The sequence below is a fragment of the Doryrhamphus excisus genome, chromosome 8, assembly GCF_030265055.1.
Source record: "Doryrhamphus excisus isolate RoL2022-K1 chromosome 8, RoL_Dexc_1.0, whole genome shotgun sequence".
Classification (NCBI taxonomy): Eukaryota; Metazoa; Chordata; class Actinopteri; order Syngnathiformes; family Syngnathidae; genus Doryrhamphus; species Doryrhamphus excisus.
Genome location: NC_080473.1, coordinates 18,627,706 through 18,642,321, shown reverse-complemented (window position 1 = coordinate 18,642,321; position 14,616 = coordinate 18,627,706). Strand labels below are relative to the sequence as shown.

The following is a 14,616-nucleotide window of genomic DNA, read 5'->3' as shown; positions in this document are numbered from 1 at the left end:
AGAGGGTAAGTGTGTGTGTGTGTATGGGGGCGGGGGGTGTTTGGGGGGATATGGCGCGTCAAGCTGGAGCCAAGACTCATGTGCTTGTGTGTGTGTGTGTGGAGTGGGGGTGGGGTGGGGTGGGGTGGGGGTGGGGGGTGATCCCTTTGTGTGTGGACAAGCTGTCCCATTCACTGCATGTGTGGCTAAACTCTGTTAATGAGCGTTGCCTCTGGCTGGGCCGAGCTAGCACAGCACTCTTCACAGCTAAACCCTCCAAAACACACACACACACACACACATCGTCCGACCTGGAGTCAGTGGTGTGGCGTTGAGGGTGAAAAGGGCAGCGTGATGACACCACAAAAATATGTTTTCATCATTATGATCATTATGATTCCATCCAATAAACTTCAATCATTCCTGATTTTTTCTTCTGTTTTCTTCAGATTTACATATTGTGATAAAATGTCATAAAACGGTAATATTTTGTGATAATCTATGATCTATGTCCAATGCATCAAAAAATGTTAACATGATTTGCAGAACGCTGACACTTGCTGATGATGAAGAAGTAGTGTACGCTTGACCTCTATGACCTCTAGGCTGAATGAACACAGTAGAGGAAGAAATGAATCAACCAGAGTGGAGAACCTCCATTGCTGCGCTAAAAGCGGTCTACTTCCTGGGAAAAGAAAACCCGCAACAAAACCCAAAGCAAAAGTCTGAGCTGAATGGTGAATGTGCGAGGATCCACTGGACTCGAATCCTTTGTTTAGCACCGCTAATTGTTGAAGTCCTCATTTACATATCAAATATTTGCATAGTTAGAGCATAGAAAACCTGTTTACAACCCTATAAATGACGTTTTTAACATTATTAGAGCCCTCTAGTCATAACATAACACCCCTATAACCACCTATACACTCCTATTACCCAATATAGTAGACATAATAAGACAAAAAAATAGTCTCATGCTTGTGTGTGTTGCTGTAAATGTGTTCCAGTGCTAAGGGAGTGGGGGTTAGATTAAACAGGAAGTGAGATTGGGGGTGTTCCGAGCTGAATTTCATCTTGTTGTGGGTTAGGGTGCAACAGCAGCCTGTGTTATGTTTTATTTGGTCTGTTGTGAGATCATTCAAAGCTGCAATAAAAGCCTGTTGTTAAGGTAATCAAAGTCTGGTGCTTGTGTGTCTTAGTAACAACAACACCTAATGACCAGTGTACAATACCGTCATTTGTATTTCACTTTATTTTGACACTTTTGTACTTAATTGCTGAAAAAGTGCTTCATTTAGGCACATTTTGACATTTGCTTGAATATGTTTATTTTTTACTCATATATTCAACCATATTCAACCATAATAGAGCACGGTCTATTAGTTCATATTTTGGAAAAAACGTGCTAAAGCTGTGAAATTTGAAAGGCACAATGGTGAGGGATTACTGGACCTGAATTAATTGTGCAGGTAATTCCCGGGGTTACCTGAGGTACGGGCGGACTTAGCATTAGGCAAACACAGTCCTGGGGCGCCGTGATTTACAGAGGCCAACAAATTGATTATTGATTTTTTATTTTTTTTTGTATCTAAGGTAGATATTACTACTTTAGTCATAGTTCATGTGATGAAACGACATCAAAATGCTTAATCTATCCTGATGATGGGCTGGATGATTTTAAAGACTCTACCTAGCTCAGGAAATAGTAGAATTTTCTCATTTTCACAATTCTTAGTAGATGATAAACATGAACGTATTCAATACCAAAGACGGAGTTATACATTTTTATAAACCTGAACGCCTGAATACAACAACTGCCCACTAATGCACTTGGCTCCAGAGCAATTTTAAGCCATAAAAATGGCCACTAGGTGGCAGAAGAGCTCGGCAGACATCATGTGGACGAAGAAACACACATGACAGGAATGAAGGGAAAGAGCGTGGAGGAGTGTAGCATGCAGAAGGTTACCCATTGTTGGGACATATTATTCAATTCCACATGGAAAAATTGGAAATAGTTTTTGGTGTTTGTTTGTAAATGAATTACTTTGATGTAAAAAAAATGTTTTTTAGGTCTAATGTTTTTTAGTCGGGAACTGATATTTTCATAAAACTTACTTGTATTCTTCTGCTGACTACTAAAGAAGGGAAACATTTGAAACAAACTTTATTTTCCCGATGAAAGACAAGAGTCTACTCTTTTGTTGTGTTCCAAAATACAAACAAACAAAAAAAAACCTTAAACTGTATTATGGAAAGCAGGAAGTGCACAAATGTAACAGTTACTGATTGTAAAAGTACCAGATGGAGGGGTAGGATTTAATAAGCTTTGCTTCTTCCTACTCCTTTTGGACATGTGGAACTGTGAACTGATTATGGGATGCATTCAATTGTAATCTGATGCATGTTCAAATGAAATAAAACCATTACCATTACCATAAAATGGATGATATCGAGGGGAATGTCTTTTGAAAAAATGGTTGGAATGAGTTAATATTTAAGATTGTTTTCTGGCTGAGAGGGTAAATAAACATTTAACAGCAACGTAGCTAGAAGCATAAACTGATAAAAGTAGGAAAAAAGGCCCAAATCATAACAATATATAACAAAAAATTGTAAAAATTGAATGAAAATTAGTAAACATTTGTCAGTGCAGTACAAGGATGTGGAGGGCCCCAGTGATTGGGTTTGCCTCGGCTCCCCAAATGACTAAATACGCCCCTGCCCCCGTGACGTAACGACACGGCTCCATGAGAACTTGGAAAGTGAAAGTGACGTTAACTATGGTGGACAGCTGGTAAACATTCTGCCTTCTGTTGCTTTGGGAAGTTCATGGAAAAGGAAAAGACTGATTCCTTTGCTCAATGATACTGAATACGGATAGCAGCGATAAGCATGTACACCAGGAATTAGTCAGTGGGTATTAAAGTGTGAGGTGAGGGCATGGCGTTCTGCATCAGCACAACAATTCTCTTTTCTCCATTCAACACATTTTCCTCCAGCAGCAGAAAGCTATTTCTAACCTATGGTGTGCGTGAGTGTGTATGTTTGAGTGAGTGCATGCTGGAGGTGAGGTTTGGGGCAGAGGCCATTAAAGCTCTGTTAAAACACTTCTGATGCTGTGTCGGAGCAAAAGGATCATGCAAAAAAAAAAAAAAAAAAAAGGGCCACGAAGAAGACACTCAGTGGCTATTCTGGCCCACCCGGCAGTCCGCTGGCATTCTGTCAATACTATGAGCATGGAGGTGCAAGATGAGTCAACAACCTAATTCCAACATCAAACTTTCATGGGCAGCAGAGGGGAAGTGCAGGCTAAGGAGATGTGGCGAGAGAGCTTTGCTGTTAACGCTTTCTCCATCACCTGACCTTCACTCCTCCAAATCTTTTAAAAACCTTTTAAAAAGCTGACCTCTTTCACACTCTCGTGCACACATACAGTGCCATCAAACACACGTGCAAACACACTTTCAAAGTTCTGACCTGTGGCTGAATTACATTTTGACCATTTTAGCAAGATATAATAGTGACCCTCTTAGTAGCACACCGGCGGAAAGTGCCAGCGGCTTTATTTATTAAATACCACCTGAGAGAAGAAGCGGCGCGGACGAGCTGAGAAACAGTTTCGAGGGGTTGGGGTTTTAATGGCTTGATGGCATGTCTCCATGCCCGACAGCAGACTCTGTCCCCGAGAAGCTCGCCGTGCAGACCGAAGAGGTGCCGTTCCCCTCGACGTCAACGTCTTCCATCAGCAAAGGCATGAAAGGCATTGCAAATGTCGTGCTTTGCACCCCAGCAAAATCACATTTAGTAACTTCCTGTTTCTATTTGGCATTTCCTGTTTTCTGGCACCTTGGGCTGGTGTTAATTCATGTCTATAGGGTTGTAATTATGTTAAAATCCGTATTTAGAAAGTCGGAAACAGGTTTTCTATGCTGCTGAGTTTCTGAATACTGATTCCTACTTTATGGAAATTGACTTATCACTGTCATGTCTGGAGGAAATGAACCACCGTAAACGAGGGATTACTGTATCGACAAACAACCCTTCACACTCACATTCATATCAATGAACCATTTAGACTCTCCAGCACCTGTGAGTACTGATTCAGTAAAAAAAAAACGACTCGTTCATGAGTCATAATATTGGACTTCCATTATCAGTCCCTCGCTATGTCTTAACACCGCAATGAAGTCAGCCAATGAATGTCCAGCATGATAGAGTGAAAATAGTTCTCCCATCCCATCCCAAGTGGTAATTCTTAAATTTAGAACAAATAAATTTGAGGCTAACTGATGAGCTCACTAGCTTGCTAGCAGCCGTCTGGAGTGTTTGCAGAATAAGAGTTGCAATGTGGTGTAAATGATGAATAATAGGAGTGTAAAGGTGACTATAGGGGTGTTACATCATCTCTGTAGGGCTCTAATAATGTCCAAAAATTATTTTGAAAGTCAAACAGGTTTTCTATGCAACCAAATCTATGAGAGCATATATTGCAAATTGTGCAGAAATGTGAAAATTCAGGTTTGATAAATGTGGAAGTGGAAGTTTCAAACTCAAATGGAATTTGTGCTACTAGAATTCCAGGGACACTTGGGGCTATTGGGACGTGGAATACTGTTAGACGGGTGACCCCAGTGAGGACAAGTGGTACAGAGACTGAATGGATGGATGGAATACTGTTAGTGGGGCTGATGTCAATGTTGGAATGGTGAGGAAATATGGAATGAATAGAAGGATGATGGTGCAGAATGCTCTTCACCATTCCCACAATGAAAAATTACTTGGGCAAAGGCATTCTAAGTGGAATAAATCCAAAGAAGATTTTGTCTGAGATGAGGACAACAGAAGGGAAGACGGTGCAAGAGTGATGCTGCCGCTGACTAATTGGCCCAAGAGTGACCCTTATGTAAGGTCATTCTTTCTAGGCCTGCTGTCCTCTTGGGTCAGCGCTAAACTGTCCTGGGGTGAGGCCAACACTTGCATGAATAAGTTAAGACCGTTGGGGAACCAAAGTCCGTTAGCTGACGTTTCCACGCTACTGAGTTTTAACACATTAGGAATCCCTGATGCTTGTAATGAGACACATACACAGGGATGGCAGCCGGGGGTCTTCGTTGGGGGGCGGGGGGTATTCTTCTTAACCTGTTATTCTTGGATAAGTCTTTCTCCTACTCTCCTACTTCATTTGGAACGCCCTTAAGACAAACATCACCCGAGCACAATTCAACATGGCCGAAAAGGAGTAGGAGGAAGCAGATCTTCATCAGTGCCTGCATATTCAGAAAAGAAGATAACTAAGTATAATATATAGAATTGACATATTTTCATTTGATAAAATATGGCAACTTTTTTAATGACTTGTACTTTGTCGTTACACCGTGTAAAACACTAGCGGAGCAAATCAAAGCCGGACCATTTAATGAGCGGACCCTTTAAACCCAAATAATGAAGCCCGGCTGCCTTAAGTCCTACCTCCTATTCGGGCGCATGCCATCCTCCAAGCCCCCCACCCAAGCCCCGCCACTGCTTTTTGAAACCTAATTAATACATGACGGACTGAGACGAACGGACATGCCATGGCTGAGACGGACTCGCCATGGCTGAGACGGACATGCCAAGGTTCCGTGTGGAAGTGATATGTTTTTGGCTTCTTTAGTAACCGAGGTAGCAGTGTAAGTGATGTCAAAGACGTGTGATGCTAGGGGGTCCCAGTTTTTTTTTTGGTGTTGTTCTTCGTGGAGAACATAGTTGCAGTGACCATGAAAGTAAAATAATAATAATAATAATAATAATAATAATAATAATAATAATAATAATAATAATACATTTTATTTGTATAGCGCTTTTCAGAGCGCTGTTTAGCAAGTAAACAGAGTAAAAGATACATTAAAATACAACACTCATTCATTTATACACAGCTAAAACATGAAAGGCGCTATCACCCCAGGTTCAATCACCACATACCCAAAGTACAACCTGTATGTCCAACATGTGTACCACACACGACATCGGAGGGTGCTCGGACCACAAAGTTGTAAGACTTAGGTTCGTCAAACTTGTAATAAATGTACTGGTCTTGGGTCTATGCGGGCTTTGTATGACGGTTGCAAAAACTGCATGAGCTGTACCTCCCTTTCTGCAACCTTTTCTCTCCTACACTTCCCTCTTGCCTTTGGCAGTTTACATAAAGTTTGGATTTTCTCTCAGTGAGCACTGTATTGTCACTTTTGCAGGAGCAGATCCTTGAACATGTTCAAGGATACTGCAACAACATGGCAGTTTTGTCGCGTTTCGAGTTTTGTGATTTCCAACTCTGTGAACATAAGTCCTGACTGTGTGTTTGCTGATGTCGTTTTGGCAGCGTTCGCCTGTTTTGTTCTTGCGATAGAGAGAATGTTGACGGACCACCTGGTCGTGTCACAACGTTGAGACTTGACAATCGTGTGGAGTCGTGTGGCTGCATGTAGTGGATTCTTCTACTGTAACTGAAAGGCGACGATCCGCTTTGATACGATAAGTTACTTGGAATAATCATGACTTGTGATGTGCTTGAAATAATAGAAGGAGTTGGTAGGATGGGCAAGGCTGTGCAGGTGTTGTTCTTCAGAGAAAGAATGTGTGTGTGCGCTGCCGCTTGTACTTTCTCCTCATCTCAGACCCAGTGCCCCTGTGCCCCGGCCTCCCGTCCTCCCCCACTGAGTGTGAGTTTATTCACAGGAAATGCAGGGGAGCTTCACGGGTGGCTGGCCTGATGTAAAGCGACGTGGCGTCTCCAGCGAGCCGGGAACTTAGCATGTCAGGCAGGTCAGCAAGGGGCAAGCAGACAGTCAATAAAATATTCAATACAGCATTCCCAGTTCATGGATCTAATACCTCAGGAAAGACCCCCACCTTCCAAATTGTGAAATAAAAAATCATTACAGCTCGCTTCTTGACGCCGGCTTGGTGGTTGGAATTGTCAAAGTCACTGACTTGATTTTTGGTGTCACACTCAACTTTTTAAGATGGAGGAGAAGCGCAAAAGAGCCGTTTGACCTTTTGGAACTGATCTTTGGCCCTGCACCTTTTAGTGGTGTAAACCCTCGGTCCCACGGCCGGTCTACATGCAAAGAACTGTAAGGAACGTACGGAGACTGGCCGCAGAGGTTCTCGGTCAAATTAACCAATCTTACGGGTGCCTGCAATGTTTCAGGTTGCAAGACAAACTTATCATCTGAGTGTCTTTCATACGTTTTGCTGGTGTCAGGTTTTTTTTTGCAGACTTCAGTCGATTTTCAAATCAAAATATAAGATAAAATATGCCTTTATTAGTCTATGCCTTTTATTAGTCTCCCAAAAAACCTTAAACTGTATTACAGAAAGCAGGAAGTGAACAAATGTAATGGTTACTGATTGTAAAAGTACCAGATGGAGGGGTAGGATTTAATAAGCTTTGCTTCTTCCTACTCCTTTTGGACATGAGGAACTGTGAACTGATTATGTGATGCATTCAATTGTAATCTGATGCATGTTCAAATGAAATAAAACCATTACCATTACCATTACAAGAAGAAATTTCACTTTTGATTGGGATTGTATGATAAAATGAAACGCTTCTTTCTTCTCCTGCCTGTAACACTAACAGGCCCCCCCCTGAGCTTACTCGTAAACAAAGTCACTCCAAGAGGAAGGACGTTGTACCCAATGTTCACAATGAGGGGGAAAAGGTGCTTGCCACCACCTGAAACGCCAGGGCCGCCATAGTTAAAGCAGGTACTTTAGCCCGAGCATCCACAACCCATTCACATATGATGGCGTAACTCGCCCGCCGCTGCTTCCGTGTTGGCCGTCTTTCATCTATCGGTGGCATAGAAGGAGGAGGAGTAGAGAGAGGGTGTGTGGTGATCTTACGCCTTCATGGTCACCGTAAGTACATTCTCCAGGAACAAACAAGAAAAGCAGCCATTTGGGGAACGTCTGATTGTTAAGGAACGTGTTAAGGAACATTGGCCCTTCCTGGTGAAATATGTAAGGGACCGAGACAAGTGGAGAAGAAGGAAGACGTATGCTGCCATTGTTTGGTAGAGATGTGGGCGGGACTGCAATTGGAACCAGTATTACTACAATAATAATTGGCTCCCTCAGCTAGAATACAAAACTCATCTGATCTTCAGCTAGCATAGCATGTATTGACCTACATTGCATTGCTTTTAACATTATTAATGTACAAAATGTATCAAACTGGCCACCCGTACTGAATTTTGAGGTGATGGGAAATCATTAGTGGAAGCAGTATAGATTACGTACATGCTATGGCTGACGACCAGGCTAAAGGCTACACTGTGCCTCCCATTCCATCTGTTCTATCAGTCAGCTTCCATGATCATTGATTAGTGGGGAGTCGCTAGACATTTGATACTTGACATGTCTTTAATAAACCTGCATTGTGTTGTGAGTGAACAACGGCAATTGAAAAGAGAAGGTGAGAGCGTTCTGGAGCTGAATCTACTGTAATAATTACAACAATGATGATCCAAAATTAAAAATAACTTTGTTTAGATCTACTTTTTAGTGTAGTTTAGAAAAACTGGAACAAATTAGGATGTGACCAAGTGTAGCTGTTGATTTGTGCGAAATATCACAACATTACTACGACCACATCACTACTACCAGGAGAACCAGCGTATAGACAAGAGGGAGACACCTACTGTGGCCCAGCAAGGTGCACTGTATTCAGACACATGCTCCGAGCAGCCGTTGTGATACTATGGAGGTCTCTGACGAACATTATGCCGTGACGCTGGCGTTTCAAGTGGCCAAAATTGATGGGTGATTGGAGCTATTTTTAATGTGATCAGTTTATCAGTATGATATCATAATTCCCTCATATCAGTCCAATAATTATGGTGCGTCTCTAATTTGTATTAGTTGATATTTAGTAAATTTTGATACTATTTTTATTTATAATTTATTTCATCACCAATTATCTCCATACCGAACCGCGTTACACCCCGAGGACTTATGTTAAACTATGACTTTTAACCAGTTTCATACGTGTTGTGGAAAGCTGAGCAGAAAACACAGGCCCGAGTTTCACAGCGTCGCCAGTGGAGTCGGAAAGGCCTGGCAACGTAATGCCATCGTGCCTCTGTATCTTTAATGCAATGGATGCTAATTCCAATTAGCATCACTCCGCCGCATTGTGGGCACATCACATCCAGTCAGCCTCTGCTGAGACAGGTGTCCTCGATGGACTGGGTGTGCACGGCGATGTAGCAGCTGCTATCAGCCTGTTTTGCTGATTAACTCAGACACTAAGATGTTGTTGCTGTATCTTCTGACTCCCCGGCCATCGCCGCCGCCTCCCTTTGTTGTCTTTGGGTAGCTTCTGTCTACTTACATTTTTAACAAGCGTCTCCTCTGTCTCCATGTCTTTTATTGTGTCGTCTGAGTGTAGGGTATTTTATTACTTACACTGCATAGGCTGGTTGAGTATGCTGGATCAGTGTTACGCACTAAAATGGTTTTCCTTTCTCCTCGTGAATAATTAATGGAAATGGATGGTTAAGGACAAAGGCTGTGAGGACTCCATTAAGGAACAGTGATGTTGAGAGGTGCTGACTTCATCATTGAAGATGTTAGCACTCGGGGAACAGATCGGATTCCGATACTGTACCACAGTACTACCAAATTCCAAAACAGCAGTTACTACTTTTCCATGTGAACAGTATGCCTGTAGGAGTCCCAATATTAGATGATGAAAGAAGAAAAACAGCTTTTTGTGAAAAGATACATGTCACGTTGACACAAACCTATCAAACCAAAGCCATCTATATTTAGCCAAAAATATGTAAACAATGATACCACAACATAAATTGTTGTTTTACATCAAAATAACAATTAATTCACAACAGTTAAGACTGTGAACTATTTACAAATTTGGAACTGAGCTGTGTACACGCTAACATTTCCCTTCATTTCCATAGCCTCCTGCACGCGACAGTACCCCCCGATGCTTTTCAACTTCGGTGCTTGCTGTATAGGTGTTATTACATGGGAAAGATACACATTCAGCTGTTATAAAATACTCTTTGGCCACCAAATTCCAAAACAGCAGTTACTACTTTTCCATGTGAACAGTATGCCTGTAGGAGTCCCAATATTACAAGATGAAAGAAGAAAAACTGCTTTTTGGGAAAAGATAAATGTCACGTTGACACAAACCTAGCCATCTATATTTAGCCAAAATATGTAAACAATGATACCACAACATAAATTGTTGTTTTACATCAAAATAACAATTCATTCAGAACAGTTCACTCTGTGAACTATTTACAAATTTGGAACTGATGTGTGCGTGTACACACAAAAATTTCCCTTCGGTGCACGCGACAGTACCCCCCCCGATGCTTTTCAACTTCATTGCTTGCTGTGTAGGTGTTATCACATTACATTTAGCTGTTATAAAATGCTCTTTGGCCACCTGTGGCCATTTTTGTGGCTTAAAACGACACTAAACATGATCTCTTCTGTTGTGCAGTTGCATCATCACGTCTTTTTGCCTGTTGAGCAAAAAAAAAACCAAAAAACGAAGGTATCAGGCATCGGGGTTGACAAAAATAACAAAATAAGAAAAATAGAGCTACATCTTTGGTAGCAAATGAGTTAATAACAAAGTAAACTTGAAGTTCTGTTAAAACTTTCATGGCGCCCCCACCCCCTGACATACCTACTGAATTCCTAAAATGTTACTTTAATTGTAAGACCTCAGGACTGCACAGCTAAGACTGGTGAAAGTTACGGGTGTTTTGTAGGAATTCTGCTGTGTCAGAGTAAAAAAAAAAGGAAGTTGCCTCTCCTCAACAATGGGGCATATTTTGTGAGACGAAGGGAGTTACTAGCCGGCGTCCGCTGTGACAAAGAAGCACTTCTTTGGCTCCGTGAGAAAGGCATGTTGGTTGAGTCCTTTGATACAGGACACTGTTTCTCCTACGACCATCAAGTATCATGGTTAACCCCTTCTAATTCTTGGATTTTGCAGAGGCAAAAATGCCTCAAGAGCTCATATATATATTAAAAGTTTACTAATCTTTTTCTCTTAGATGTGCTTTCAACATCACGAGTTTGGAGTTACTGGCTGGAAAACACCAAAGGGTGATAGTTTGAGGTCTTACCGAATAACACTTCAAAATTGACAATGATACAACAAAGATTTTGTGTTTTTTTTAAACATAAAATAACAAAAACATATCTGTCTGACGACCATCTGCTATTGGAATACTGCAAGGTTTTATGATCTAACATTAATGTTTACTGGCGGCGTTATAACATCTGACCAGATTAAAATGTGACAAGATTTCTCATGCAAATAAACTGTCTCATTTTATAATATAATATAAATATTATTATGCTTGTCTGTTTTCCAAACAGGCAGGAAGAGGGTTCATTAGTTGCATTTGTTTCAGTGACTATGCGCATTTCTTCCTTAGAACAACAGCATGAATGGAGTGAGCTCTTTTGCCTCAGTGGGTGGAGGCGGGGCATACACACTGAGTGCAGCAACGTAGTAGCAATTATTCATTCATTCATTCATTTTTCTAACCGCTTCTCCTCACGAGGGTCGCAGGGGGTGCTGGAGCCTATCCCAGCTGTCTTTGGGCGAGAGGCGGGGTACACCCCAGACTGGTCGCCAGCCAATCACAGGGCACATATAGACAAACAACCATTCACATTCACATTCATACCTATGGATTATTTGGAGTCGCCAATTAACCTAGCATGTTTTTGGAATGTGGGAGGAAACCGGAGTACCCGGAGAAAACCCACACATGCATGGGGAGAACAGCAAACTCCACACAGAGATGACCGAGGGTGGAATTGAACCCTGGTCTAAATTGCCAATTACAACTGTGTCCTGCAATGCTGATATCGCTGAAATGCCACCAAATTAAGTTTTCCAGTGACATATAACAGGCCCAGGTAGGCGAATGGGGGCAGCGAGGGGGTAACAGGCCGCTATGCAAGGTAGGCAAACCTTGACCCACCTTCACGTGGTCAGATGCTGTCTAGATTAGCCTTGAAAAGTGGACTTATGCACATGTGTTCTTTCTTCTTCTATGTATAGTTTGACGTGGTTCCGTCTGTGTGTCTGGTCATAGCGCTATGCGTAGGTGTGTCTTGTGTATTAGTTCCCATCCGGATACAACTATTTATCAATCCGACCAATCCTAGAAACATTTCCGTGTGAACAGTGTCTCAAAGTCTGGGTTTTGGTTTTGGCAGTATTGGAATAACACGTTATAGAACGCCACATTTGTTTCCAATTACGGCATTTTACGCAATCTTTAAGGGTTTGATTGGAACAAATCCCTGTCTTTGACCACACACTCCGCTTTCCAAGAGTGTTCCAAACACGTGTGCACTGGGTGTTAATGTCATGCTCACACTTAGCAGCATCAGTGGTTAGCTTGGGGCAGAAGGCGCCCTATTTTTGTCCTGAACCATATCTAGTCTTTCATTAAGAAACCAGAAGCCAGTAACAATGGCTGCACGGATCCTGTCATTACAGAGCCACAACAACTTTTCTCCGACTGAAAACACCAAATACTCTTCACCAGATCCCTTTTCCAACGCAGCTGTAAACGTGTGAGATGGGAGGGTCTTCCACTGTAACTTCCTTTTCTCCATCAACCATCACATTGTGGCCGTGCCTCCAACTAACGGCACAAACCCAGCAAAGAGATACAGAAATCCAAATTTCCACTGCAGCCGACTCTTAGTTCAGAGCAGAAGTTGAACCAGTGTTGGCCGCGAACAGGCTCCGAAATTCCAGATTCATTTTCCATTGTCCTGGAGCGCGGTGTCATTACGTCACAGGGGTTACGATCGGCGTGATTCACACAGTTTAAACGTTTATTGTTGCCAATCTGGATGAAAAGCAATGACTTGCCGGAAGCTTTTATAATGACTGTTATGTAAGAGTACAGTATTTGTTCTTGAATATTACCAGAAAGCAGCACTCAAACACGGAGATGAAACACTTCCTGCTCTACAAAATAAAACACATGTGATTGTATGCTAGAAATAACCATTAAAAACACAATTTAAATGTAACATGAATGTGGATTAAAGAAAATAACGTAAATGGTGAATTACATGTTTATATTTCAAGTGTGTATGAAACACACTCCTTCATGAGAATATTGTGTTCTATGGCTCTATAAACATGGAATATACCAAAAAAAAGATTACATTCTAATCTTTCATCAGAAACGGAGTTTGTTTCAACCTTTTTAAGATGAGAAAACACCAGTTTGTTGTTTCCTGTAGAGAGTCTAAAGGCTTTGTTTCAGAAACATTGACTTCATCCAGCTGTCGCCATCCTGTTGCCATCATGTGACCGAAAGTGAGCTTTGACGAAAAGCCAACAAGTTTTCTTCATGTACTCCGGTTTCTTCGCACATTCCAAAAACAGGTATGTTAGCTTAATTGGGGACTTTAAATTGCCCACAGGTATGAATGTGAGTGTGAAGTCAGCTGGCAGCATTGAAAATGGATGGATGGATGGACGGATGGAGGGACGAATGGAGGGACGGATGGATGGATGGAGTCATGAAGTTGAAACGGAGATAATTGGCAGGTATTTACTTAAGGTAATACCTCCCCCCACTTCATCATGCTAACTTTATGCTTTTATTCATCATGCTAAGCACTCAGCCCAGCAGGTTTTTGGAGTCAGAGTTGGACCCAACAATATGGCACCAGTTCAGCACCCCTGTGGAACCATGACCATGAAAAACCGAAGTCCTGAAGACGCAGCCACAGTGGAAAAGTGGTATGCCATGATAGAGGTGGAGAAGAAGAGAAGCGGTGAAATGTTAATGTTTGGTCCTGTTCAATGTTCTGATCTTCCATCAGAGGACACCGTGATGATGCAAGAATTCATGAATACTTCGGAGAGCGTGAAATCCAACTTCTCCACACAAATGGAAGCATAAACATTTCATGTTTAGTTAGTAGCCATGCATGACGAATCCCCCAACACTGCTCAAGTGTCGTGTTTGTGTTGGTCAGAAACCTCTTCTTTAGCCACCAAACCAGACGTGTGCAAACTAAATGAAGCTTCTTAATTCGGTCTTCCCAACCTTTCCAAATGATTTCACTAAAATCCTTTTCACACTGAAGCTGTTGCCAGCAACAGGATTTGTAATGCTAATTTTAAACTAGCATATATTGAAATAAAGTCATGAAGCGTCATTCCAGAAGGTCCGACTCCAACTGAGGCGTGCATGACAAAATACTTCCAGTAACAGTAAAAAAGTTTTTACCTGTACTGTGTTAATAGGTGTGTTAGCGCAAACAAACCAAGCGCTCTTTTCTGTGACGTTCTGTGACTTCCCTTGACCAGTGTTACCAATTTGATGATTTTGTTGCTACATCTGGTAGCAATGTAGCTACCCCCCCCCAAGCCAGTCACAAACCATGAGGTGGGGCTCTGCCAGCAGGACGACCAGACATTTACTGTTGTTGAAGATACCAACATTTTTCAGGCTAGTGAACCCCTGCGATTCGGAGATGCCATTATTTTTGGTTTACATTTTTTGTTAAGGGCGGCACGGCGGTCGAGTGGTTAGCGCACAGACCTCACAGCTCGGAGAC

At 42.0% G+C, this 14,616-nt stretch overlaps 1 protein-coding gene across 1 annotated transcript in view; it reads right to left on the bottom strand.

The window, feature by feature from the left end:
- bcas3 (BCAS3 microtubule associated cell migration factor) overlaps positions 1 to 14,616 on the bottom strand; it is a 223,950-nt gene that overhangs the window by 53,178 nt on the left and 156,156 nt on the right. The gene's annotated exons all lie outside the window — the stretch shown is intronic.